The sequence below is a fragment of the Falco biarmicus genome, chromosome 3 (genome assembly GCF_023638135.1).
Source record: "Falco biarmicus isolate bFalBia1 chromosome 3, bFalBia1.pri, whole genome shotgun sequence".
Classification (NCBI taxonomy): Eukaryota; Metazoa; Chordata; class Aves; order Falconiformes; family Falconidae; genus Falco; species Falco biarmicus.
Window position 1 is genome coordinate 78,864,050 of NC_079290.1, and position 27,623 is coordinate 78,891,672.

Here is a 27,623-nt window from a genome sequence, read left to right on the forward strand (position 1 = left end):
TTATTATAATGACTGGATTGAGGCACATTATGAAGATAAAGGAGTCTCAAGGAAGTCACCTTTATCAAGAAAGACAGAAAATAATTGCAATCTGAGCCCCATATTCACAAATTAATGTATTTTCTGCTGAGGCTTCACAGGCTAAGCATTCTTATGTTTAGCAACACACTGTTCAGGGCATGTCCCAATGCCTTTTCTGAACAAGGACTAGTTATGAGTTTATAATATTATAATTAACTCAATGGCCACTCAGGCATAAATGAAATGTAGCAACCAGTGATTAAAAATTAAGCGGTATTTGCATGCTTTGGATTTGCCAGTACTTTGCCATTCTGTTTAAATGAACATTGTGTCTTATTTAAACTTTTATGAACAAACAATTATGTCAAATACTAGTGATTCTCTTCCTGCTCAGTAAGTGTTCACAGCCTTGTGTATAGCTCAGGTAGTACAGATTGTGTATTAAGTGACCATGGGTACTGTATTATAGATAAATGCCAGTACCAGTGTGAAAGATATGTAAGAATTTTAACCATGAATTATTTTTTTCCCCCAGAGCAATTGCTCAAAAACCAATTCACTTTATGTACAGCCTTCAGGTAATTGTAAGAAAATTATTAATCCTCAGTCACAAAATTAGTGAAAGCCTGACCTATTCATTCAGACTTCTTAGTACAACCAATAGTTATATGTAATAGGTTAGGGAGTTTTATTTGGTTTCCAGTGTGAAATATTGACATTGAGTACTTTTAAGGCAGCAGACTTGTTTGCACTCCTCACAATACCTGTCAAATCATAACAAATGTCTGCCAAATTACTTTGCTAATCTTTTCAGCTGGCCCACTTAGTTACAGAAGAGTCACAACAGAAGAACCAGAAATGGGTCTGGTCAGAAACCGTTAACCAGAAATACTAGACTTTTTTGGTTAATAATAAAGGAGTGCCTTGGAAATGAAAAAGGAAAAGAGAAAAAAAAGAGAAGATATAAAAAAGAAAGCAAAAAAAAATGTAGAAAAATACTATATAGATACAGGAAGTTAAAAAAAACAGCTAGTCACAGTTTCAAAAGAAACATATACATATAGGCCAAGTGTAGTAAAATCCAAAGCATTTCTGGAAAGGAAGCAGTTTGTAGTTTTTTACTACATGGAATGCAAAAGAAAAACAAAACAAACAAACAAAAAACCCAACCAATTTCAGCTGCTTTATTTGCTTCAAAGGTGAAAAGGTTTTGTCTCTTCTGGACAGCTGTGTTTGGGAAACAAACAGGTTCTCCAGGCCAGCATCGCTTAGGAGAAGTCTGAATCCCCAGTACCTACTTCCATAAGAAAAGTTTCAACCAGGAGCAACAAATATGCTTCTGAGTCCTTGGCTTTGCAGTTTATCAGTCATTTTTCCTATTGTCCCTTTTACCAGGTTATTCTTTTTTAAGCTAATTTCATGGACATGTCTACTTTACCCTTTAATACTGACAAGGCAGCTATGTCTTTTGTGACCAGTGCCCTCAGAGAAAGCCATGTGATATTAGCCTGTCACTGGGTGGTCTAACATCAGCTGCCGGGTGTTTGGCAATGGTTTTGATTGGCTTTAAAAAGACAGTGACTCTCCTGTAAGCTGTTAGTACACTTCTGCCTTGCCAGTTTTAGGCTTCTGCACTTCAATGACTGTTTAAACTTAGAGACCTTTGCACATCTAGCTTGCTGAATCTCTTCAAGGCTGTGCTTCGTCTTATTTCTGGGTGTCTTATTTACCACACCTTCCTCCTGACACTTGTTTCGTCAGGCATTCCTGTGCTGCCGTGCAAGAGTGTTTAAAAAAAATAAACACTGACACAACGACTCATTCATGCAACTGATCTCTTACTGATGGTCTCTTCAGCCATTACTTCCAAATGTCCTGTACTAGCACAGCAAATGGTTGTCATCCCTTCTGAGGCCCCATTATGAACAGGGACATTATTCTGTTTTCTGATCACTCCGAAATGATTGCTTCTTGCTGCAGACAGCTGATATATCATCATCTATGATGTTGTATGTACTACATGGATTTTCTTACTAATTGGCATCTCTTTCTTTAATGCAGTACAAAGTAATTTACTGAGGGACTGATGGAAGAATGCCTTACTAGGCTAGTTAAAATTATCTACTATGATACAGATGACACAAAGAAAATGTATAATTCTGTCTGTCTTGTGTTTCCATACATCTTGAGGGTGCTTAAGGAATCTATTTTGCATAATTTTTCATAATTTTTATTCAGTGAAGTCTACCTGGAAGGTGAAGGCCCTTCATCAGCAGGGGTTTTTTTTTCTAGTATTTCAATGATATGAAAAGACTTGGGGACGCCCAGATGAATCAAACTTTTTTCTGACTATCAGACAGTGATTCTTGGTATGTGAATGGATAAAGGATACACAAATGTATAGTGATAATTGACAACAAATACCTACACTATTTATCCTGTGCATTGTATTGCGTATTTTCCTGCTTTAGTGAAACATTTCTGAGTACTTCACCATTTAGTGCTTTCATCTCTGTCTTGCTAATGTCAAACTTTATGAGACTGATACACAGCTAGCCTTTCCCTTTGTTGCCTACTTTTGTAGTATTTAATACTCAGGAATCCATATCCAATAGCAGGATCCTAAGCTGTTAGAGTAAAACAAATTAATTAAATTCTGATTATTAGGTCTGAGTCAAAATCCTGCTTAGGAATCCATTATGTATTTGAGTTTCTTATATATGCATCAGAAGATGTGCATTCACATGTACATAGATTGAGTAACCAAATGATTTCCTAGCATCAGAAAAACCATGTAGCATTTTTTTATGAGTGGAATATTGCAATATTTTTTAACACTCAGTTTCTATAAGCACTGTCTGTAAATTTTTGAAACAGTCAAAAAAAGAATAAATATTGCTTGATAAAACAAGTCGTTTAAACCAGGGAATCCAGAAATTCATCATCCTAATGAAGGATTGATATAATTAAATTTTTGTAAGTCCACACATTTCTGCACATCAATCCCTTTGAAATCAACATGGAATCCTGCAGGTTTACTTGTTGTTATCTCTGTTAGCCCTGACCATAGTTCCAGATGGAAATGTTTTTCATTAGTTTGGAGGATTACAAGGATCAGAATTACACAAAAATTGTTTGTTAACCATCCTTTTTTTTTTTTTTTTTTTTTTTTTTTAAGCATACTTTTTAAAAAGAGGGATCTTGTTACAACTACTTAGAATGCTGCTGTCAATGTATACTTTTGTGTTTCTTTCTTTTCTTTTTTAATTTCTTTATTTTTTTAAGAAAACACATCACCTATCACTGATTAACTTGGTTATGACTCCTGGAAATACAAAGCCAGGTTCACTTTCAGTAGGTTCCAGCTGTTTTACAGCACCTCAGTGTCACAGAGCAGCTGTAAAGATGGCTAACCAGCTAATCAGACTGAATTTGCAGCTGCTTTTGCATCACTGAAAAGGATGAAAGCAGTTGGTGCATAAAAGGTAATCTGGCCCACATTATGTATCCTATTTGAATAGAGGTCTTAAAAATCATCTGTTGCTCTGCCTTGTGAGCTGGTGAATATGGTGATTCAAACTTGTCTTTTAATATTTTGGCAGGATATTACAAAACCATGTGTGTGTCTGTCTATACATAAGTGTATATTTATACTGGCCCTGAAGGTTGTATCTAATGCTTTTGCTGCTTATACGTGTTCTTCTTTTTAACAGTGAGGTCAGACCAGATGGTTTAGATAGTTTCTAGTCAATAACCTGTGGAAGAAAGTCTCTAACAGGTTTTTTTCCACCTGGCTGATAACAGTATTTTTGCCCCTTGTTCCGGAACTGTCACTTTGTTTGTCAAGCACTTAGATCTGTAAAAACCAAATCAAGTTTTAGACTTTTTCTCATAAAAGACTAGCTTGCCAATAGATTAATGTCTGTGTTTGCCTAAACCAAAAAGAAACAAAATATAAAACCCCAAACCCATTTGAGATGCTTAGAAAAGATTGTGGGTTGGCAGGTACTGAATTCTCCTGACGATAGTACAAAGCCTAGTTTATAAGACCCTGTAAACAAGGATAGCTAGCCCACAGCTTAAGTAATCACCCAATGCTGAAAAGCACATATGTGCTCTGCTTGCAGGGCCTATATTCTATATCCATGCCTTTGAGATGTGACATGAAAAAATCACAAATTTCAACTCCAACTAATGAGGAACTCAGTCACCCAGAGTAGGCAGAATTGAAGTGTCCAAAATGCACTTCAGAGATGCTCGCTCAAGCTCTGCTCATTGAGCACCTCTCTTTTTGATGGTGATTCTCTCTGAATTCTCAGAGGCATGCTTTTGAGCACATGCAGGAGGAAGAGAGGCTCTTGAAAGTTCTTTTTTTTCTTTTTTTTTTTCCTGAGGTCTGATTGTTATTTCTTAAAAAGAAATTTCTTAAAAATTTCATAAAAGTTTTTTTGTCTTTTTTTTTAATCTCATACCATTGATGGGCCTGATCTGGCCCATGATCTTAGAGCAAATCTCTCTCATAAAAATAGCATTGAGCCTGTCACATAGAGTGTTAGGGGAAGCATAGCAGTAGCCTCCTTCTTTCAAAACTTTGTTCTTTTGCCTAGGTCTTTATGGAAAAGTTGGCAGGGGACAGAGCTGGGGGAAGGGGATTTGTGGCGAGGGCAAAGCACTTGTACTGTGAGAAACCTGCACATTCAAGACGTTAACAGTGAGCTAAAATCTGCTGTCCTGGGGGGAGGACCTAGTCTCTCATTGAAGCTGTGCCACTGTGAAGCATGAATATGTATTTGTATTTACTGTTATAATTCTCAGACCTAGGTTTGAAAGACATTTATTTAGAAGGAAAAGAGTAAAAAAATGGGTATAAGTGATAAGGATTACAGTATGGAGAGGCTGTTTTGTGATGGGTCTAAAGGAACCTGGGTTATTGAACCTATCCAAATGAAGTTTCGCAAAATAACTTTGCTATCCATCAATATCCAGAGTGGAATTCAGCATGGGAAAGAGGGAAAGCTAGTTGAAGAAAAAGGCAATGTCAGCATCACAACAAATAGGTAAGAATAAAGAAACCTTGAAAAACTAAAGACAATTTGTGGTTTTCTAAATAGTGAAGGTTTTAGGTTGTCTCCTAATAAGAAAATAGCAGATGATGAACAGTTTCAAGAAGAAGCTTAGTTTCTTTTGTTTGCCTACAAAAGCAAATTGTTTGTCTGCAGAATGTTACAGAAGTTGAAAAGGTATTTCACTAATGTGCAAAGCAAATATTTCATTAAAACCTTCTATCTTTAGTAGAACAATGGGAAGCATCATGCACAGAACCCTCACCCGGAGTTGGAGTAACTCAAGTCTAAGTGAAATAAAATGGAATGGGGTTTTTATTCTTCTGCATGTATATAATATATAAAGAAAATTATTTAAAGCTGCATTCAAAGCTTTTGAACATGCCAGGATTAAGTTTGCTTGTGCAACCTAAATGTGCTCTTTTAAATCCATTGTACAATATTAAACAGGTTTTAATTTTATGGCTATGTACTGTATTTTCTACAGGCACCTGCCTGACTCCATAGATAGGATACAAGGATCTCACTTAGCTGAGCAGCTGTTCAACAATTTTTTCTTTCTTCTGTCTTCTTGCTGTCCAAACACCACTTTGAATAAAGAATCAGTAATTGGGGGTAGGGGTGTTAATGCCTCACAATAACATTTCCACCAGTATTAGTGAATCAATACTTATGCTAGCCTGAGGTGTGCTGTGCTTTAAATCAGTCCTTAGAGAGTGTGAACTGAAGCTCAGAGGTACTGAAGATAAAAAAATACAAATATTTTGTGTAACCAATTTGTGAGACATTTCAGGATTAAAGTATGCAATAATTGTGAGTGACCAATCTGAGGTGATGAGCACATTGTTCTTCAGAACACTTAATGCTATGTAGTCTTCTCTTTATAAAAGATAGGCACTCAGTAAAAGAAGAAAGCATCATTACTAGACATCTTTAAAATGGGATTTCTTGACAAAACACTCCACCATCTTTTTCTGGATAGCCTAATTCTTTCTGCCTGCTCAGGTTCCTTTTCCTCAGCCTTTTCCCAGTCTAGATTCTCTTGTTCTCACCTACTGATAGACCTACTCCTATAAACTGTAGTACTTCATATTCTCCATAAACAACCTGTTCCACTTAACCCTGGGATCCTTGTCCATTTGGTCTGGCCTTGCTCTATAGCTAAGTCTCTAGAGGCTATTGCTTGCAGTTTCCATGGAGGCAGCTCATCTCTTTCCTGTCTGTGTTTCAGCATCACTGGTCATCCATCTTCTTCAGTTCTTCATGCTCACCGTTGTCTCTTTCATCTTAGTTCAACTTCCTGATCAAGTCTTCTGATTCATTCTTTAACTCACTCCTACTTCACAATTGTCTTACTCTTTTTGTCACACTTTTCTATTAGTGTCTCTTTTCTGCTCTCTTCCCTTGTTCCTCCCACTGGCTCATAAAGAAATTATGGTGACAGGGTCATTTCCTCACAGTGCCCATGTGCAGCCAGGCCCACCTATGAATGGATTTTGTAAGGGAACTCTTGGATTCATCTTGTGATCCTGGTTTGGAGCACAGCTGTGGGCTCTGGGGTGATAGAGAATGTGCAGTTTGGCTAGCAGGTAACAAGAAATGCTGAGAAGAAAATATTAGCATTCAGGTTTTTGCCAAAATGAAGACTGTGCTTCACATCTTGTACAAAAAGCTTTTAAGGAGTCCAGATTTAGGCTTATGCTTACAAGTTGGAAAAATATATCTTAAATGCAGTCTCTTGTCCTCTACAAAATATTTTACTATAGTGGAACAGCTGAGGTTTTTTCTTAGCTTCATTTTTGGTAGTGATTACTCTGGGGACTTTTATTAGGCCTTGAGACTTTACATCATATAGAACCAGATTTTAAATTCCTGTGAGGAACAGGTGCCTAAATTCTTAGTAGTTTCAGTGACAAAACACAAATTAGGGATGGCATTCTACTTTATGTAGTCAAAAACAGTGTCACCCTCTAAGCCAGTCATTTTAGGACATTAATTAATGGTTTGGTTTTTTTTTAATAATTCATAAAATTCAAGGAAACTTAGTCTAAGGCAGATACTCAACATAAGACATTATAAAGTTATATAGCTGAAAGACGGCCATAATATGCAAGTGAAAGTTGATTTTTCTAATAGGAGGTTGGACATTTTTCTCAGAGGTAATAATGCCAAAAATGATGGTCCTGTAAATGTCAGTTCCGTTCTCAAGAGCTGTATATTTTGCTTTAAGGAAAAATACAAAGTCACCCCTGCCTCTGCTTGTCTTATGTCGTTCTCACATTTTTCTTTCAGTTATTCTGTGCTTAAAGCACCTTAAGGTGGAACAGTACCAATCTCAAAAATCTCAAAAAGGTATTGTGAAGGGTGTTACATAAAGTAACCATAATACTAAAGAGTTCCAGCATGGTAATAAGTCACTAACACAAAAAAGTTAACTTATTCAGTGATTTTATTCATGTGAATAAGTATTAAGAGGCAAGGGCACAGAATGAAAATTTAAGCATTCCAGCGAGGGCTTTGGCACAAAGACGTTTTGCTTGAAGAGGAATTAGTTACGTAACTCTTTCTAGCAAGAAAGTGAGACAACCTCATAGGTATTGGGGTGTAACTACTCCTAAGGCTGGGGTGAAAGAAAGCTGGCTTTCTCTTTCATCACTGAAATGATGAATAATTTCTCATGATTTGGTATGAAATTATTATACATTAGAAATATTGGGAGGACTGTAAAAAGGAGCTTTATGTCTCAGAAACTTTTTTCAGTAAGATTTAGGCCTGTAAGAAGCCACTAAAGCTTTCAGGTTCCCAAATACCTATGGATTTCCAACAGTAGCAAAGTAGAAATTAGAGTTGGGATTCAGCTAAGTTTATGCTAGGTATCCATAATAAAAGCATCTAAGCAAGCCTCACGAGATTCCTTTAATAACCAGCAAGGAAAGCTCACCATTTTTGGAGTGCAGGGATGATGCCCTTCATTATTCATTTAGACTCATGGAGGTTGGAAAGACCCTTCAGGAGTCCAACCCTCTGCTCAGAGAAAGTCTAATTAGATGAGGCTGCTCAAGGCTGTGCACAGCCCAGTCACCAGTCAAAACAGAGATTCCACAGTTGCTGTGGGCAACCTGTTCTATATTTCACTGCCATAAAAAACAAACAAAAAAACCAAAACAAAAACGAACACAAAAAACTACTAAGTTAATCAGAATTTCCCATGTTCCAACTTGTGCACATTGCCTCTCATCCTACTACTGTGCATCTTTGAGAAGAGCCTAGCTTCATCATCTCTCTGTCCTCTGATCACATAGCTGTAGACAGCAGTAGACCTTTCCCACTGCTTCTCCTCTAGAAACTGAGCAGGCTCACTTCTCTCAGCCTCTCCCCATTTGTCATTCTCCAACCCTCATCCACCTTACTGATGTGCTGCTGTACTCATGCTAAGATGTTGATATCCTTCTTGTACTGGGAAACCCAAAACTTAATACTAGATTCAGTCTTAAAACTACTGAATAGAGGGGACAGTCCAGCCCTACGCCTGTTGGGTATACCCTTACTAATACAGCTTAAGCTGCTGTTGGTCTTTGCTGCAAGGGTACAGAAAGGGTCCCACAGCCAAAGCCCTGACTGCAGCATCAGGCGTGCACAGCCAGTTGTTGACCTGCACTAGTCTTTCCCTCTCAGTGACAGCCCTGAGTAGGCACAATGTGGGCCCCATCATGCCTTTTACCCTTGCCCTGAGTTTTGTGATTGTTCTCAATACACTTTGGGTTATGCCTAGCAGTGTCAGCAGTGCTCAAATGGAAAAGCAATGGAGTCAGACAAGCCTCAGGAGTCCCTCTGCAGCGTCCTGGACCTTAGCCCTGGCCAAGCAACAAACCTGAGGCACCAGCTTAGGCTGGTGCCTTGATCCCCACAGGAGAGAGTCTCCAGCAATTATTACTTGCCTCTTCACGTTTGTGTAGACAAAGGGTTTGGGTTCAGTCAGTTCTGAATAAATTCCCTAAAATGTCTTGTTTGTCCTCGTCAGCACCCAGAGCACTGAACATATTCTGAATTTGCAGATCTGTAGGTGAAGCAAGAGCATTTTTCCAGCCTTCCACCCCCGGTGTGACCACAGCCTTCAGCTGTCCCTCTTTGCTTGCTTCTCTTGGCTCAGGCTCTTGTTGCAGCTAACTTTTGTCAAAGATGCTAGTCCATGGCAGCAGCTCCTTCCGTTGTGCACTCTCACAGCAGACGATTGAAGCATTTCCTTAGGGCTGGCAGAAGATGTGTTCCCTTCTGGAATAACAGCTGAAGGTCCTGCTATTCACCTGAAGGGTGTCTGAAATACTTGAAGGCACAGCAACCTTGGGCAACTGACTCAATCAATCCTTGTTCCTTTATGGAAATTCGTTTTCAATGTCAGGTTCTTCAGTGAAAAACCTTCACACATTCTACTCAGTATTAATTCATCCTCTGTATACATTTCTTCTGAGGAGTAAAATAAACTAAAATTTTCCTTTGAAGTATATTTGCCCATTTGATTCCTATTAACTCACCGTTTGAAAGAATAAAATCTTAAATTTACACTGCCTGTAGTACATCACACATTATGCACTGTGAGAGAGGTTGGGATTTTCAAAGCACTTGCGAAGTGTAAAATGTTCTAATCCTATTGGTGTTTAATGGGTGTTTAGCATCAAAAAATCTATGCCAAAACAAGATTTAAACAGACTTGCTTGGGTCTATCATGTATTTGAAGTAAATGAGTTGTTATTAGCATTTCATCATCATAAATCAAACGTTCTATTATCTTTTACTGTTAAAGGAAATATCCTCAACTGCACTATGGGGGTGATACCAAAGGAAGTTTTTAACCTATATTTGTGATCACTTAGTAAGTGGGTTTTGTCAGTTACAGCTCTGGCCTTCTCTCACTAATTATGTATTTCTAAATTTAGGAACTCGTGTATATATAACATATATACACAATACAAATAAGCTCCCACATATGCTAAGTGAGAGCTTATTTTTTCTATATACATAAGAATATAAAGGTAGATGATATAGTTTCTGTGGTTGTTATACTACATACGTGGGAGAGGGAAATTTGTGGGATTTTTTGGGTTTTGTTGGGTTTTTTTCTTAAGCTATGTAAAATGCAGTTAATAATAATAGTAGTAGTAGTAGTAGTAGTAGTAATAATAATAATAATAATAATGATAATAATAATAATATAGTTGACAATAGTTGTTTTTTTCCTGTTGGCTTTCCGAGGGAAAAAGGAATAAGGTGAAGGAGATTTAGCTTGTTTTCTAAAGCAATGTTGTGTTATAATTGCATCACCAGCCCTCCATTTGGTCTATGTTTACGTTTGTTGGTATCCAGTGGCCAATTTTAGCTACAGAAAGAGAAGCCTGAAATACTATATTCCCAGACACTTTATGAGAGTTATTCTGTAGGTGGGGGAAAAAGATCCTGCTAATGGTTTCATTAAGGAAAAAATAGACAAATGTCAGCTCTTAGCCTTTCTGTTTAAGAGAAAACACTTGACTAATGAGACTCTGCATTGTCTAGATAATTTGGACATAACCAAGAATATCTGTGACTGGTCTGTATCACAAGGCACATGATGCTGCAGCTGAACAGCTGAATGTACCAACACTTTGCCTTCGCTACTGTACACAGGGCAGGGTCACAGTGGGTGACAGCGTTGATGTCAATGATGTCATCTGCTTGAAACAGATAAAATGTACAGTCCTACGCAAGTATAAGGAGTAGTCAGGAAATAGAATTCCTATTAAATATTTAATTAATTTGAATTCAAATTAAGAAAGAGTGTGACCTCTCTCCTGCACTCAACCCCTTATGAACCACTATGAGAGAAAGAAAATCATAGCCGTGTTTCTGTTCCTTCATGAAGTAAAATCCGTAACTGTGTAAAAGCTTTGGGAGTTTTGTTTGTTTGTTTGGGTTGTTTGTTTGTTTTCCCAAGAGGATGTTGGGAATTCAGTTGTTAATTTTTGTAGCATAATACTGAGTGGTGGTGCTGTGCTCTTTCTCAGGGTGATGGTGTGGCTCTAGTTTTTTTTGCCTAACTCAGAAGGCAGTAAGACAAGTTTATACAGTTATACATTGTGTGTGCGATTTTAGGAGCAGTTGCTATATTATATTGACGATAGGTGATGCAGTTGTGGCAAGCTGTGGAATGTTTTGTGGAATCATTATAAATTTATGCATTTTCTCTAAGTAAATGGGCACAAACAGCTTTTCCCCTTCCTCACAGTCCTGTAAGGACACAGTCAGGGAAAATTCCTGAATAGCCTTAGATCAATTGATGTTTTGAGGTGGTATATGAACAATTGCTATTACTTGTTGGTTTCTTTCAGTTCTTTCCCTATGTGTTATAACACTTCTCAGTTGCAGCCAATTTTGACTTTATGTTTTTAAGTTAAGGTGAGGATGTTTCCTGAGGAGAGATCATACCCACGCTAGCTAAATAATTGAAGCTGTGATACTTAGTTGAAGTCTATTGAAAAGAAATTTAATATTTACCACATAAATTAGAAGGTATTCAGCAAAACCAGAAGTCCTAGGTATATTGATCCAACAACTTCTTAAAAGAACATGAACTGTAAATGTATTTTTTAATATAGGAAAACCTTGGTGAGCATCAAGCTCAAGAAAATGAACATTCCTCTGTTTAGAAAAGCTATAGCTAATAATAATAATAATTTAAAAAATCCCACTGTTTAAAAATAATAATTGTAATGGCTCAGATTTCAATTATTGCTAGTTAGAACTGCCTTGAATGGACCTAGCTATCAGCAAATTAGCCTTCAAAACTCTCTGAAGTCTCTAAGAATTGAGTTTGGCTGCTGCTTTCTCCTACTTGTAGGTTTTATGACTGTAGATTTTATGATTGTAGATATGTGTCTCCGTTCTGTCAATGTGTCTTAAATGACTAAAAGAAGATTTGTTTGGATTCTAAACTCTGAAGATTTCTGCTTTTGATGATACATGGAATCAACAGAAGAAAAGAGCGTGTATGTATACTGGCCTTTTTTATTTGCCAGCTTAGGAAATTATATACACCCCACTCCCAAGAAATGAGAACAGTGTGCTTGTTCTTATGGAAACAGGTAATCAGGAAGGAAAATATTATTCTGAAGTGTTGCAGTGGCTCAGGGCATTGAATGCGAGGATATGGACCAGGGATGATTTAAATAGTAACTAGTACAGTAAACAGTAAAACAGTGAGCAGATGTACACAGGTCATAAATTAGAATATAGAGTGGCAACTGAAAATTCAGGAACAGCTTATACCAGAGGGCTATAATGAATAAACGATATTTGTCAGATACTTTGAGGTTACTTAATCAGGAAAACAAAGAAATTATGCACCCTACTATTATAAAATTAGATAGAAAGCTATGCATGTCAACATCTCAATAGTTCAAAGTATTTAATAATTTATTAGTAGATTAATATTTAACTTTAATCCATATTTGGATTTAATTTAATAACTTAAAAAATATACATAGCCATATTTTGCTTTATAGGTTAATGTAGTACATCGTAAAATGCTTTCAAAGAAGCCATTAGCTATCATATAAAATATGAAAAGTCTCTACATACTATGATCTCCATCGCATACTTTGACAAGCAGTAATGTATCTCATGCTCAAACCCACTTCTGAATGTCTCCTTATACTTTAGTATATCCTAATGGCTCGAGTAAAAATGGTGTCAAAGAACCATTTAAGAAAATTTCAATAATCTGTTCTGACTTTTGAGCCTTTGTGATTTAGCAGCAGTTTTAAGGGTATGTCAGCCCATAGCACAGTTCAGTACTTCACAAAGCAGTATGGCTGTCTAGAACCATTTATCTTTTCTTTTATGCAGCCTTATTTAAAGCTAACTGCAGTGGTTTCTAGTCTAGCACTGAAAATAAAAAAGAAATTAATTCACAAGAATACGGGTCTGAAGGGTAAAGGAGAAGAGAAGTGCCTACAGGATCAAAAATCAGCTAAATTATTTATTTTCATGTTAATTAGAGAAAGGATGCTTCCCAGACTGAGTATTAACTCTGGGTAGTTTGGGCTATAGGATTAAAAGTTTATTTATTTTTTTTTCCTTACATGCCATCACAACTCAAAGGCTAATTCATGCTCATCAGAACAAACAAATGTCCCCACAGTAACAAGTTTATGATGCAGCTTTCTGGAAACTAGCTATTTAACTACTAATTTGCAACCTTAGTCATAAGAATGTCTGTAGTGGTGTGCTGCTATACTATGAGATGACTGAATTTATTCAGAAAGATGGTGCTTTTTATCTTGAATGCATTGAACAGTTGCTTTTAAGCAATAAAAACACTAATCAAACTAGATTAAATTTGTGTGTAGTTTTCTAAGCAAAACTAGGTGGTCTGCTGAATATCAGAGGCAGTGTGTATGTTGTACAGTGAGGGTCAGAAAGGCTATTGCTTCATTGGGATTCTGCCCTGGAAAGCAGTAGAGGAAGAACACTGAGAAGCAGAGGGGAGAAAAGGGCAGTTGATCCTGCAAAAACCTGTTAAAATGTAATTTTAAATACACCAATGTTCATTTATTATACAGCTGGGTCACAGGATTCCTAGATATTATATTAATGGAACAAAGAAACTGTGATATTAAGGTGTATGTAGTATGTAATGATTTCATTTGAAAATATGGGTCATATTCAATTAAAACCTGCTGTTTACAAAATCTTGTGTCCTGGAAGAAAGAAAAGGATTGAGGGACAGGTAGGAAGATGATTTATTAAAAAACATTCTGTCACAGAAGATCTGTTAAATATTCTACACGATAAATATACCAGGACTGGGAAATACTCTTCTTTACTAGTTTTCTTCTGGAGATAAACAAAGCTAAAATAGCTACTGAAATATTAAAAAAAAAAAAAAAAAAAAAGGAACATGGGGGGGTTGGTGGTTGTCTTAGTGGTTGGGGTTTTTTTTTTTGTTTATTTAAAAGCTATCTAAAGCATGAATGCTTAACAAGATTTATGCATGATTATTAATTGTAATAACGGTCTTGACAGCAGTATTTATCATGAATTTTTGTTTTGCACTCACGTTTCTGCCCCCTGATTCATTGCCCTGGTCACTACTAAGTGTCTCCATGCAGAAGCTCATACACTCTTACATGATAAACCTTCTATCTTTCCATTTAACAGCTCGAAGTTTTTCCCCACATTTCCCCTTATAACACAGAAATCAAACAGAACACAGCCTTGGGCCAGTGGTCATTTTTGTGTCTAGGATATGTGATCTATTACTTTTGTAGCTGCAGCGGAACCAGCAATTTCTGCTTTTTCTTTCTTTCCTTCCCACCCACCCCACCCACCCCCCACCCCCCACCCCTCAAATGTACTGGAGATACAGGTCAACAGTGTTATTTAATGGTATGCATATTGTTTCAATGCTAGGGATGTGTGTAAAGCAAATGCTAACAATGTGAAGTTCCTGAAAGAATAAGAGCAGCAACCTTCCTTGTGCAGACCATGCAGTAGCAAACGTGTGTAGCTGTTGTAGTGCTGGAGGTGGAGTGCTCTTCACCAGGTTTCTGGGGAGATAGTAGCATTGTTTCAAGCAGAGCTAGAAGCATCCAAGACTGTACTTTGAGACAAGGAAAATCATCTTAATGTAATTATTATGTTTGAATTGTCTTAACTAGAGAGAGATTCTCTTTGGTCCAGAAGCTGTTGTGAGGTTCTGTGAGGTTGGACAACTACAAAATTAACATAAATTTGACTGTTTAGTGACCCAACAGTTAATGAATGATGCTGCACATGTGAAGGGATATGCAGTGGTGTTTGTGTTTGAAAGCTGATGCCTGAGCTGGAGAAGAGCATGTCTGATGTGGCAGCAAGAGTGCAGGTTAATAGATGTGTAGGTGAAGACAGCAGACTGCCTTACTGGACTAAGCTAGCATCAGATTGTGGTGGAGGGTAAGAGTGTGAGATGTGTAGATACAGAGGTTTATACTGTCAGTTACTACCATGTGTAAGCAAATACAATCCATCACTATATTGTGCAGCTGAATACTGTATATTGTGATGCTATCTTTATGATAAATCAGAGTCATAATAAAATTGCATTTATCACATCTCCTGGAGTATTTCAGTGTTTACTGTGCAGTCATGTACCTGCCTCAGTTTTGCATTTAATAACCAAAAATCTCCTTAGTAGCTTCAGACACAAATATGCAACTTAAAAAAAAAAAATAAATCACTTGTAATAAAAGGTTTTTCTCTTTGTCTTTTGTATGTGGATTTCCTCCTTCTAAACTGGACCTCATTCTCTTTATTTAATGCAAACAACTCGTAGTATGAAGGACATGCTTGGGGATGTGTAGATTATACAGTTGATGTCATAGTTGTCCATAGGGCTGTAACAAGTCTTAATTAATGGGCCTGAACCTTCTATTGACATTTATAATATAATACAAAATATGTGAATGTTAATAATATGGGCTAATTGCATGATCTTTAACTTGTTAATACTTTTTGTAATAACTAGCATTTAAATCAGTACCTGGTCTGTTACCCCTCTGTTATATTATTCATTTTTACTAGGGAACAAGGTCAAAATGTAGACCACACTGCCTTATGACATATCTGCCAGGTGTGGGTAGGTTTAATGGATGGGAATTTTCTTAAAACTAAAATTAAGGTCCTGGACATTTTTTGAGCTCTATTTAAACATAGCATTTTTTTGTGTCACAAAATTTTAAAGCGATTAACCACAGCATTCAGACCAAACATTAAGTTGACTAGCAGGATAGATACTTTCAGCCAGTGAAATGGAGGGAATGAAAATTATAAATTTCTGTGAAAATTAAGGATGCTTATTAACTGATGAAAATAATAGCAAAATGGGTTTGAGTACTAAAACAAAGTAACTTATCACAATTATTTCCCCAGGAGATATTTAGAAAGTACAGGACATTGATGTTAGATCGAGTCCAGCAGATTTAAGTAGCTAACTTAAAACTAACTTGACCTTGTTTTTCTGTCAGTGATGGTGCCTATTCTATTGAGCATAATTAATATAGAAGCACATAATTATTGTTTTTATGTGTATTTCTGCAAGGTCCTGTGTACCCAAAATAATATACATGGAAAGAGACATGGGGAAACTGCACTTTTAATAATTAATAAATTAAGTAAGAGAGTTGCAAAGATCACTAGACCCAAGTATGTAATTCAGAGTTTAAGTGCCCTGAAAGTGTGAGTTACTGCTCTTTTCCTGATGTACAACACAGGGAAAGGAGCACAAGCCTGGAAATGGATCATCAAGGAAAAAATTACATTTTCATATATCTGAAAACAGAGCAATCCAAAGGCAAGCAGTATATATAATCAATGAGAAATGTTTCTAGCATTAACTAAGTCTTCCACAAAACACCCATCTTTTAATCTGAAAAATGATTTAACGTACCAGATATTCACTGCTGCCAGACATATCTTCCTGGTGTTGATTATCTCATGTTACTTGGATTTGTGCTTTACACCCTAGGATGACAGGCAGGAACAGCTATTTAATATGAAATTTGTTCCTGCCATGTTACAGATTACTTTTTAGTGCAGCACAGCTTAATTTTATGGACTGTTTATTGAAGTTTATTTTACAGCTTGGTAAAGCCATTTATAATTGTGATGAGGTATTCAATTATTCTATGTTATCATTGTTCTTTTGTTGAAATGAGAGTTCTGTTGGCAATTTAAACCATTGAGACAAAATTTTACCTTGGACTGGAATTGTTAGATGCTAGTTATTGAATATGTATACTTTCTTCTGAAACAGAGTTACCTGGTAATTTAAGAGAACCAAGACGGTCACAGATGGAGTTGAATGACGTGAAAATGTTGAATATAATAAAAATTTACATAATCTTCTTATTATTACTAGAGCAAGAAATAGCTTTAAGACTTCAACCATGTGACAGCTTCCTCACATAAAGTACATTTGACACTCACTTGCATGTAAAGAAGGCTCAAACCCTTCTGTTTATTTAATAAAACACTGGATTTCCATGACAGATAAAGAACTATAAAACATCCCTGTAGATATTTACCACATTGTGGTATGGAGTCTGAACTTGAGATCCCAGGCTGTGGTTAGGAGTATTGCATTATTTTTAGTCTCCAAACCAAGGGTGCTAGCACTGCTTTTCAGTGCTGTTCTTTGTGTTGCTCATTAGTCTTTGAGAAACAGAGATGCTGCACATATTATCATTATTGCAACATTCCTTTGTTTCTCTATTATACCTTCTGTATTGGCCCTCTAAGAAGACTTCGAGTAGCGTTTTTCAGGAAGCTCTGTGATATTTAGTTCCTAACTGCCATGGTCACACAAGGACCCAATTATACACATAGTCAGGCAGTTCCTTAAAATATATCAGAATACAGCAAATAACATTTGAACCTCCAAGATCAGTACTGCCCACAAAGACATTGCACAATCTATGAACATGTAGTGAAACAGAGCTGATGAACACAAAATAGTTATGAAACTGTTATACTGTGAGCTTTATTCTACAAGCAGACTAAAAGCATGTTCTTTTTGTTTTTAAATACTGAAAATTGTAAGTAGAATACAAGACGGCAAAAAATTAGATTCCCCTTACTCCTGTAATCCAGCCAGTGCATTGCAACAGCTATGTGCCACAAAACGGTGTTCCAAATATGCTGCATTTTAACTTGCTGTCCCATACACCAAGAGTTTAACTTCTAGTATTTTTGTCTGCTTTTTCTCAGTATAGCAAAGGTCCTGACAATGAACAGAGATTACTGTTTATTAAAAATATAAATATGAATATTTTAGATTAAAAATCTTAGCCTGAAAAGTAGCTTTAACTGTTTAACTAATATTTTATATCATGCATATTAAAAGCACAAGTATTGCTTTTCTTTTTCCGTTTTATTTTTATGTTTCAGAAGACAATTTCTTCACCAATATTTAAATTAAAGTAATATTTGTAAGATTACAGAGAAGAAAGAAAAAAAAAATAATGGTGGAATACACTGTATAGCTTTACTGTTCATAGCAGGATGATGGTTTGAGTTTCTCATTAGTACTGCCCTACCCCAGCATGCAGATATAGCTGATCAATGCTGGAAAACATGGTATACTGCATTCTGCGTCCACCTCTTATTAGAAATAAGGTGCAGATAATTTCCATGGTTCTTTCTGCCTGTTACCTATAGCTATCTCTTTAAAAACAGTGTTTCTATTGATTTTTTTTAAGGTTCTTGGAGCAAAAACTAAAAGCTCTGTGACTGCATTCTTATGGCTCATGATTAGTGATTTTGTCTTTGGTTATGTATAGAATATGTTCTCTTACTGCTCGGTTCTTTGTGGTAGTGAGAAGTTTCAATGTGTAATAGTATCATAAATAACTGTTATGCCAAGCACAACAAGAAGAAACTGGTATATGTGGTTTAAACTTGCCTAGTTAAAGTGAAAGTTATCATCAGAAATCTTATTCTCAAGGTAGGTGGTCTTTCTAGCAAAGAAATGTAAAAATTTTAACTCAAATCCAGTTACAGCCAACATAATTCCACCCCCCCACCCCCCCAGTAATTGCCATACTTTCCAAGCTGTAACATCTTTAGATCTAAATTGTCTTTCACATCAGTCATATTTCTTCTTTGGCTCCATGATCTCTGCTATTAGTCACATTTTCAGTAACTGTTTTTAAAGAAAATAGTGAAGAAATGCAATTTAACATTTCAGGAAAAAAGCCTTCCTGGTCCTCTTATTCCCTTCATGACTTTTCTACAGCAGTTCATACTCCAAATCTTTCACTTTCATTGAGAAAGCCCCTCTGCTCTGTTTTTCCTCCTCAGTCTGTTGCTTATCAGTCAATATCATATGAATCATCAGAACAAACATTGTTATCCTGTTGTTAAATGACACAGGATTGTAGAGCCGGGTAATGACCTTTGCAGTGTTTATTTGGCATCAAACAGAACGGGAGGCTTGGAGAACTGCTGAAGTGTGAGAGTGTCACAGGGCTTCCTGCTAATAGAGGACCACTGTTACTGCTTGCCTTGACTTAGTGATCCCAAGAGCTCCTTCACTTCTGGAGGTAAACTCATCAGCTTGCTTTGTAAGCAAACTCTCTTTAGCTTCATCCCCTATTTCTTCTTAATACAGTAATTCTGACATATTATATAGGAAGGAGGGCCATTCCTAGGTAACTGCGAGGACAGCTCACCTGTCAAAGCTGGGAAATGTATGAGCTGGTGGGAGCCTTACCCTCCTTACTCTCCAATTTTTATTAGATACTTCATGAGTGGGTTTTGTTCCAGTGTAATCAATGAATCAATGTCTTACTACAGTACAAGGAAAAGCAAAGGCAACAACTTTTTCTTACGCTTTAATGGAACAGTGTAATTTTATTAATTAGAAAAGAGATATCAGTGAAGAGTCACACTCAAAACTGTAAGATAAATGAGAATCTTCTCCCCCCAACCCCACCCCCCCATCTTAAGTTCTTAAAAGCTCATTACTCTGTCATCTGTGCTGACTCTATAAACTGCCAGGACGTCTAAAGCTTGGGAGGAATTTATTGCTTTAGTTATTTTACAGGTAAATTTGCCTTCTGATAAGCTGTGAGAGGCTTCAGAAGCATAAATATAAGGAATGTTTTCTTTAGCTGGCAGAAAGCTCAGTAGTTAATGTATGTGTTCAAAGTGAAAATTTATTGTAAAAAAGTTTTTGCCAGAAAATTTTGAAACTAACTTTTTTGCATACATTTAATTTTTGGAAAATGTCCCATTTTTCTCTGTGCTCTTAAAAAAGGCATTTCTAAACAGCACTTTACATTCTTTACTGTATTAAATGTCCATTACATTATCACTTAGTTCCCAGATACTTCCATCTCAGATTGTCAACTTACACAGCTGCTGATCTGTTTTAACTTATACCATCTAATATGATACAACACACACACACACACACCCAAATTGTTTGTATTAAGAAAGCTCTTGTTATAACTGCATGGATAAGCCTGATTTTTGAATTACCATCCTTTAAAGTTAAGTACAAATTACTGATTTTCCTTAAATGTAGGAAGCATTTACTGTCAAATTTTACATGCTTTTTATATGTACTTAGCATTTTCCTTACATTTTTGCATGTAGTTTTTAAAATACATGAATGTACAAAGCTTGTAAGAAAGAGGGCTCATAGCATTTTTTCTTAAATCAACACATAGCTTAAACTAGGGAGCCTTTGCTTGTCATAACTAAAGTTTTTGTTGCCAGCGAATCAAAGACTTGCTACAGAAAATAAAAAGAAATAACAAACCCCCAACCCTTATGAAGATTAGCCACCTATGAAAATGGCCACGCACCCCACCCTCCCACCCCCCCATTGTCTGCTGTGGGAACACAGTCAGTTTGCCTTCTGAGAAGAGGCCAGTCGTGTTTGTTGTCAGGCTGTCAACAGTGCCATGGTCAAGCAAACACTGCAGGAGGCTGGAGACAGAATGTGGGGAGTGAGCAACTGGTACAAGTAGTGAAATTCAACAGGTAATGTTTCTTTTTATTTGTGTTCCACTATATTTATTTCAGAAAAAAGCTACATCAGTCTCTGTGTATAAATTAATCAGTTCTAGCCCATTTTCCTAGAAGGTCACACTTTACAACACTGTATTGTTGAGCCTGTGCTTTACAAAGCACTTTGTTATTAAAAAATACATTTTTATATTATTATTATAAAAATTAATTAAAAAAACAAAGCACTTTGTTATTAAAATTACACTATGTGTATGTTTGTTTCGAACACCTTTTAAGAAATGCCAGAGTACTTGATTGCTCGCTAGGTTAATTCTGCATAATAGATCTCAGCTAAATGCTATGTACCATGGAAAACTAAGAGTGTGTCTTAATTTTGTGTTGGGAAGTGAAGAAGAAAATTTTATATTTTCAGCATAGCATGTCTCATCTTACATGCAACTTATATGAATATATTAGTTCTGTGAATAATTTTGTGTCTGCTTTCAGAACTCATGACAAGGTAATCTCTAGGCATGAATGGATTATGGTTCCTTTTTTTTTTTAAGTATCTTAACAGTCTAAAACTCTCATATGTTACTTAAAAAGTTGGACAATGCAGTTAAATATTTGAAGAACAGCATTCAGGTCTAGCAGTAACCATTGGACCAGGGACATAGACACTTTCTAGAATGATCTCTAGCTGAAATGAATCTTTCAGCCTTGAGATTTTCTTTGAAAAGAAACATGCTTTTGTCTTAAGATGCAGGTCTTTCACTGTCTTTTGTGCTGCATGTAATTACAACATTTGTTGAACAGATAGTTATGCATGATAAGCACGAGGTACTTACCTACTGACTGTTTGAAATTACTCTCTTACTTTTTTTCTTCAATGCAGTTGAGACTAAAAGTCATTTTGTCCTGAACTAAGGCTTTCATTTCCATTTGCCTAGCACCTCTCTATGGCTGCTTGAAAAGATATTAATGCTGTAGTCATAGGGTTTTCATATGGCTGGTCCAACATCCCACTTATATGGCATCTCCTGCTCTAATTTTGCATGTATTTTGTAATGGTTAAATTAACTTTTAAAAACAATCCATGTTTTGGAGCATATTAATGCCTGTTTTTTTGCTTTAGTTAGTACAATGCACACAATGACCGCTGGACTACACTGCCAGGGCTCCTTAGAAAGGTCATAACAGTGCTTCATTTTCTACTTTCAGCTTGGTTAGCTAAGTTATTCTTTCTTTAAAACGAAGTCTGCTTTTCTGTAACTGACCTGGAACAACCCTGCATTAACAAGTGACTGTCAAAGGTTGACCCGTAACTTGTCATAAAACTATTCATCATACAGTATCAGTTCATGTTTTCTGTGGCTCACCTATCTACACATTGAACTACATGTTGCATTCCTCTCAAATCTGTGTGATAAATATAAAGATCAATGGGAAAAATATCTTATGTTTAGTTCCAAAATAAAACAAACTGAATATTGTGTATGCTGTGCTCATATTTTATTCAGTATTGAAGTAGAACTAGATCTGTGTTTAAAAAGAACAGAGGTGTCGTAAAGTAAGTGTCTAGCTATCAGTTTGTATGCCCACATTAAAAACAAAACCCCAGAAAACAACAACCGTTGCACTCTTCTGGGAGCTGCTTGGTCAAATAAATACTTCTCTTAAGAATATTTGTTATCTAGCTCTTCTGCTTATTTGTTGCTGTAGAAGCCCATACAGAAAAGACCTGGTGGTCATAGATGCTACTACTACTTACACCTCTCTTCCAAGTACCTTCACAAATGGTCCTTTGTTTCCCACAGTACCATGTGTTCTTGAGGTTCAGGAGACACATGATAGTAATGGGAAAGCCTCCAGACCAGAAGAACTACCTGTTACGTGTCTCTCTCACATTTTCTAAAGATGCTCTTAAGAGATCCCACTGACATAACACCACCAGTGGTTCCTAGAAGTAAATTTGGCTGAGCCTCATGATTAATGTGTGCTATAAGGGCATGATTGCCTGCCTTGAGGAGATGCTCAGCTGCCAGCTATCCCACTGCACTTCCAACAAGGACCTGGTAACAAATGTGCTAAGAAGGCAATTAAGCCTCACCTCAACTTGATTTCAAATTACCTATAAGTGGCAGCATGGACCCTATGTGTTGGACACAGGGAAAGCTCTAGAAAGATTTGCAAATCATTCTTAGGGCTGTCCTATCAAGTACAGCCTGGAGGCAGGTCTTATGACTGCATGCTAAGCAGTGCCTGGTGATCCAAGAGGTGTTACAAGCTCTGTCTGCCTTGGAATCCAAAGGTGCAAAGCAGTGTGGCTCATATTAGTTAATTTCAGCTGCAGCTCCAGAGCTTCATCAGAAGAGTTGTAAGTACACCCTGTGTGCTCTGACTGAATGGAACACTGCCTTGTCTTCAGAGCTATCCAGTACCTGAGGTGGAATGACTGAAGATAGGTTGAGTGTGTCTACATGCAGAGAATGTGCTCCCAGTTACAAAGTAGACAATTTGAAAGTGAAAAATGTTTAAGGCAGATTTTAGGCCAAAAAAGCCTTTTGCTTTTTTGCACATTTTCTTCCTAGGTCATTTGCTGTGAAAAATTCCATTCTGTCACCCATCTGTCCTGTGTTTGAATGAAATCTTGATTTTTTGATGAACAACAAAAATGTTAACGTTTGCCGAGTAAGGGCACCGTGATCAGGCATGTAAAATGGGATCAGTTTTGTGGAGATATACCAGCATCCTGGGTGATCTCCACAGGAGTTCAGATCCTAGACTGAAAGACCTTATGTCAGCAGCATATGTCAATGCTATGTATTGAGCAGCGGCCTTGTAAAGCAAATGGTGCCTGTGTAATTGTGCTGTAGAGTTTTTGGAATTCTAGTAACTGATTACTTTTTTATTATTTTTTTTTCCTTTCCCTAGCTGTTATTCCTCCCAGCTGGTCACTTTTTTTTCTGCCCCTGGTTAGTCTGTGTTCAACAAAAAGCATTAAGAAAAAATATTTGAAAAGACCCTGTGAGGTTTTTTCCCTCCTCCTTTTTTCCAGGTGTTTTGTTTTGTTTTTTGGGTTGTGGGTTTGTTTTGGGTTTTTTCCTATTTACAGAGCTCAATGAGCAAAGAACAAACAAGTGAACAAACAAAATCAACAACAAAAAAACTTTAAGTTACCTTCCTATGACAAAATGGCTGCACTGTTGTTTTGGCCCATAGGTCATTAATTTTTCATTGTGAAAGGCAAATTACAGTAATATACTATGAAGTACAAGAGAAGAAGAGCAGTGTGTGGTATTTGTCAATAGCACTCCTGCCATGCCCATCAGAATCTGAATGGAAACTATGTGTCAACATTCAAGTCTTTGAAACCACCTGAGCAAAACAGATCTTGGGAAGAATGTGATTTGACAGGAGCTTCTGTAGGAGCTTCCAAAGGAGATGCTCAGAAAAGCTTGGCCTTTCACTGTACACTGCAGATTACACTGAGACTGGATTGAGTTTAGTGCATCTGCAGCTTAGAAGAAAATTAATTCATTATTTATAATTAATTAATAATTATTTAATAATTCATAATGAAGGTTCCTGTTCCTGTTTCACAAAAAGGTTCAGCTTTGTCACTTTAAATGACATGCTTAGGAGCATGATGGAAATAAGTGATGTGCTCTAAGACTCCTTACACTGCCATCCACCACCTTGAACTTGGGTCTGTAAAGCTCTGCGGCATCAGCCTGGCTCCCCAGCCCCTGCTGCATTGCCTGTTGGAAGCCTTCAGCACAGCTCGATGAGCACGTACTAGTCTTAACTCGCTGAGCTTTCACAGACTGTCATAGGCTGAGAGAACTGATAGCAGGGCAGCTAACTTACAGATACCCAAGACAGTTTAATAACTTGTGAATAAGGCAAGCTGAACACTGCCCTAAATTAGGAGCATTGCCTGCTGATCAAGGAGACACACTATGTTCCTTTGTTCTGTGCTGGCAATGCTGAACATGCAATGCACTGCACATAGACTGCAATGTTTTAAACAGCGCTGACTCTCTCCCTTCTGCCCCTTTACACTCTCTCTCTAATGATACCTGTTGAAAAGGGCTAGAATGTGGAGCTTTACTAATTCACATACACACTGGCATACCTGCTGCCTTTCATCTACCTAGGTAGTTTCTTCCCAAGAGGAAACATCTGTTTTCATTCACTGACCGTGTGGTATTTGAACATTGCACCTGAAGATAAAAGTCTTATAAAGACAGCTCAAGAAATTTTGTTACAGAAAGGCAATGACCACTCAAATATTGCTATGTTCAACAAGTGGGACAGCCTGTAATTGTGAGGTTTATTGATTACAGTTGTGCTGGTAACAGGCAGTATTAGATAACAAACATACAGAGCACATCAGAGGAAGAGTTTGAAGCTTCCACATTATTTTTGACTGGGTGTTTGCTCATTGTAAATACAGACACACCATGTTTTTCAGTGTTTGAACTGCTTGATAAACAAAGCTAATATGTGTCTGCTGCCTGCTGCAAGCTGAAGTGAAATTGAAATCATTATTAAAGAAAACTCCATCATTGCAACTGGACAGTTACTAATGTTATATAAAAATGTCAAATACATAATTAAATGCATTTTCACTTTATTTGCAAATCTGGATTGGAGGCATATTCTATATTACCTGAACATGGTAATGGAAATAGCACCACAGTATCATTAAAAGTTTGGTTCTAATTTTGCCTTGATAAAAAAAGTGATTAAGAGAGACTCAGTTGATCTGGAAGAAAATAAATCTTACCTTAAAAACCAAAGTGGAAGTCAGATTTATCTGAATCTATTGGTACTGTGCTTTTCAAGTCCTGATAAATTACTTTTTTCTACAATGCTTCCTGACATTAGTCTTCTTTATAGGAGGTACAGTGTTATATCATTCAAGCATCAGCTCCTGCTGGGAAATGCATTCAATGCTTTGGAATGATGTAAGAAATAGGTGATTTTTAAAAGCTGAGTTTAGTCAGTTATTTACTAAGTAAAATATATATTTAGGTATCAATGACAATTAAGCATTGAAGTTTGTTTTTTTTCTTTTAATTAAAGCTCACACTTTAAAACACTAAATCAAGACAAGTCGTTCTGAAGAGGAACACTTTGTCCCTCACATTTCCTACCAAACACAGATATATTCAAGACTCTCCAAACAGTAGGCAGTCTCTCTTCTAATCTGTTAACTTTATGCACTTCAGCATCAAAGCACCACATGTGGGCGATGGACCAAACTGATGCCATGACACTAGTTATGAGACTTTTGTTAATTATAGGTATAGACCTGATTTTATCTAGTTATTTTTAAAAGATGTTTATTTCCCATTTGGAGGCCTTGAACAAAATACCTGCCAAGGAATTGTTTGAGCTGACTGTAAATCAGGAAAACTCCTTTTAAGCCATTGTTATCTATAATTAACTACATATTTGAACAGTTATGAAAATTATAGTTTACCCAGTAGAACATAAAGGGCTTGGAAACAGCCTTTGTCTTGTAAGTACTGAGGGAAGCAAAAGAAGAAAATTTGTCTTCATCGTTTTTATGGTGATCTAAAACAAACAAACAAACAAAAAGCTAGAAACTCTTTACTCATTAGATTACCACATAGCAAAGATCAAATACTTGCAAGTAACTGAGGACTTGCACCTTCTTCAGTGATTTGTCCTGCCCATAAAGAATTTACCTTTTTTCACTCACAACAGTCAGAATCTTCAGCTGAGATATGCAGCAAAAGATCTCAGTTGTTTCAACTAGGATGCTAGAAATTTCCAAAATCACTGCCCTCAGACCACTCTTAACCACAAGAGAGAATGAAAGACCTTTCCAGCAAAAGGTAACGGAAATTTGTAATTGCCTTTTGGAAAATGAGGTCTGTTCCTCAATGGTAAAAATAATTATTTTTTTAAGTTTGATTATGTTCTAGTTGGAATAATAATATAACAAAAAGTGTTTTAAAACTGTTTGCATTATGTTTCATCAGTTTGACTCTCCTATCAGGAAAAAAATATCCCAAATTTCATTGGTAGAAACTAGTTAATTTTATTTCTTGATTTTACTTTCTTTCTACCGAGATGCAAACCAAAAGCTTTGCAAATGCTTTCTACCAAATGCAAAGCCAGAAAAGTAGAGAAGCAAAACCAAGCTAACAAAAATCCCAACAATGCACTTAGTGAAAAGGTGAAATCAAAGAGCTTTAGTGAGCAGTTACACATACGCGTAACATTGAATTAATTTTCTCCCTTGAGAACTAGGGAATTGAGATTGGCCTTTTACTAAGAGCATATTCAATATCGAGAGATGAGTAAGGCTGAGGAATGAAAAAGAACTGAAGGTAGTTTGGAGAAAAAGAAGCACACACATAACTTTAATCTAATGGACTGTTCAGAATTGAGATTAAGTAATTGCAAATGAGGGTATCATCTGCTAGTATGCTAGAGAATACTAAGTTGTTTAATCAATTTTTATTCTACAGAAAGTAAACACATATTCCATCTTATTCTTAACAACCATGGACTTGTATTTTCTAGCCGGTATTTAAGGTTAGTAAATATTGTTTCTCTAGCAACCATTAGCTGTATAACACCCCTCAGTCACATTCTGACAAATATATCTTTAGGAAATCTGTCAAAAAATTGCAAAAAAGTAACAACATGTTTTCTAATATCCCTCGTTTTCTAAACCTTGCTTGTATTTATGACAGTAAATGCATGTATTTATCAAATTGGCAGGCACTGAAAGTACTTTAAAAGAATGTTCTTTCTCACACTTTATGAAAGCTTCAAAGTGATCTTAATAGCTGGATGCGCAGTTAGTCAAATGAACAATAATAGACTCATTGCTGTAGTGCATCTGCAGGGAAGAAGCAGAAAATCGATATGAATATGTTAATCACTATGAAGAATTCAAACATTGAATTTTATATTTTGAAAAATGATTTTAAAAAAGTGACAAAGGTGTCACTAAATTCTGTGGGTTTT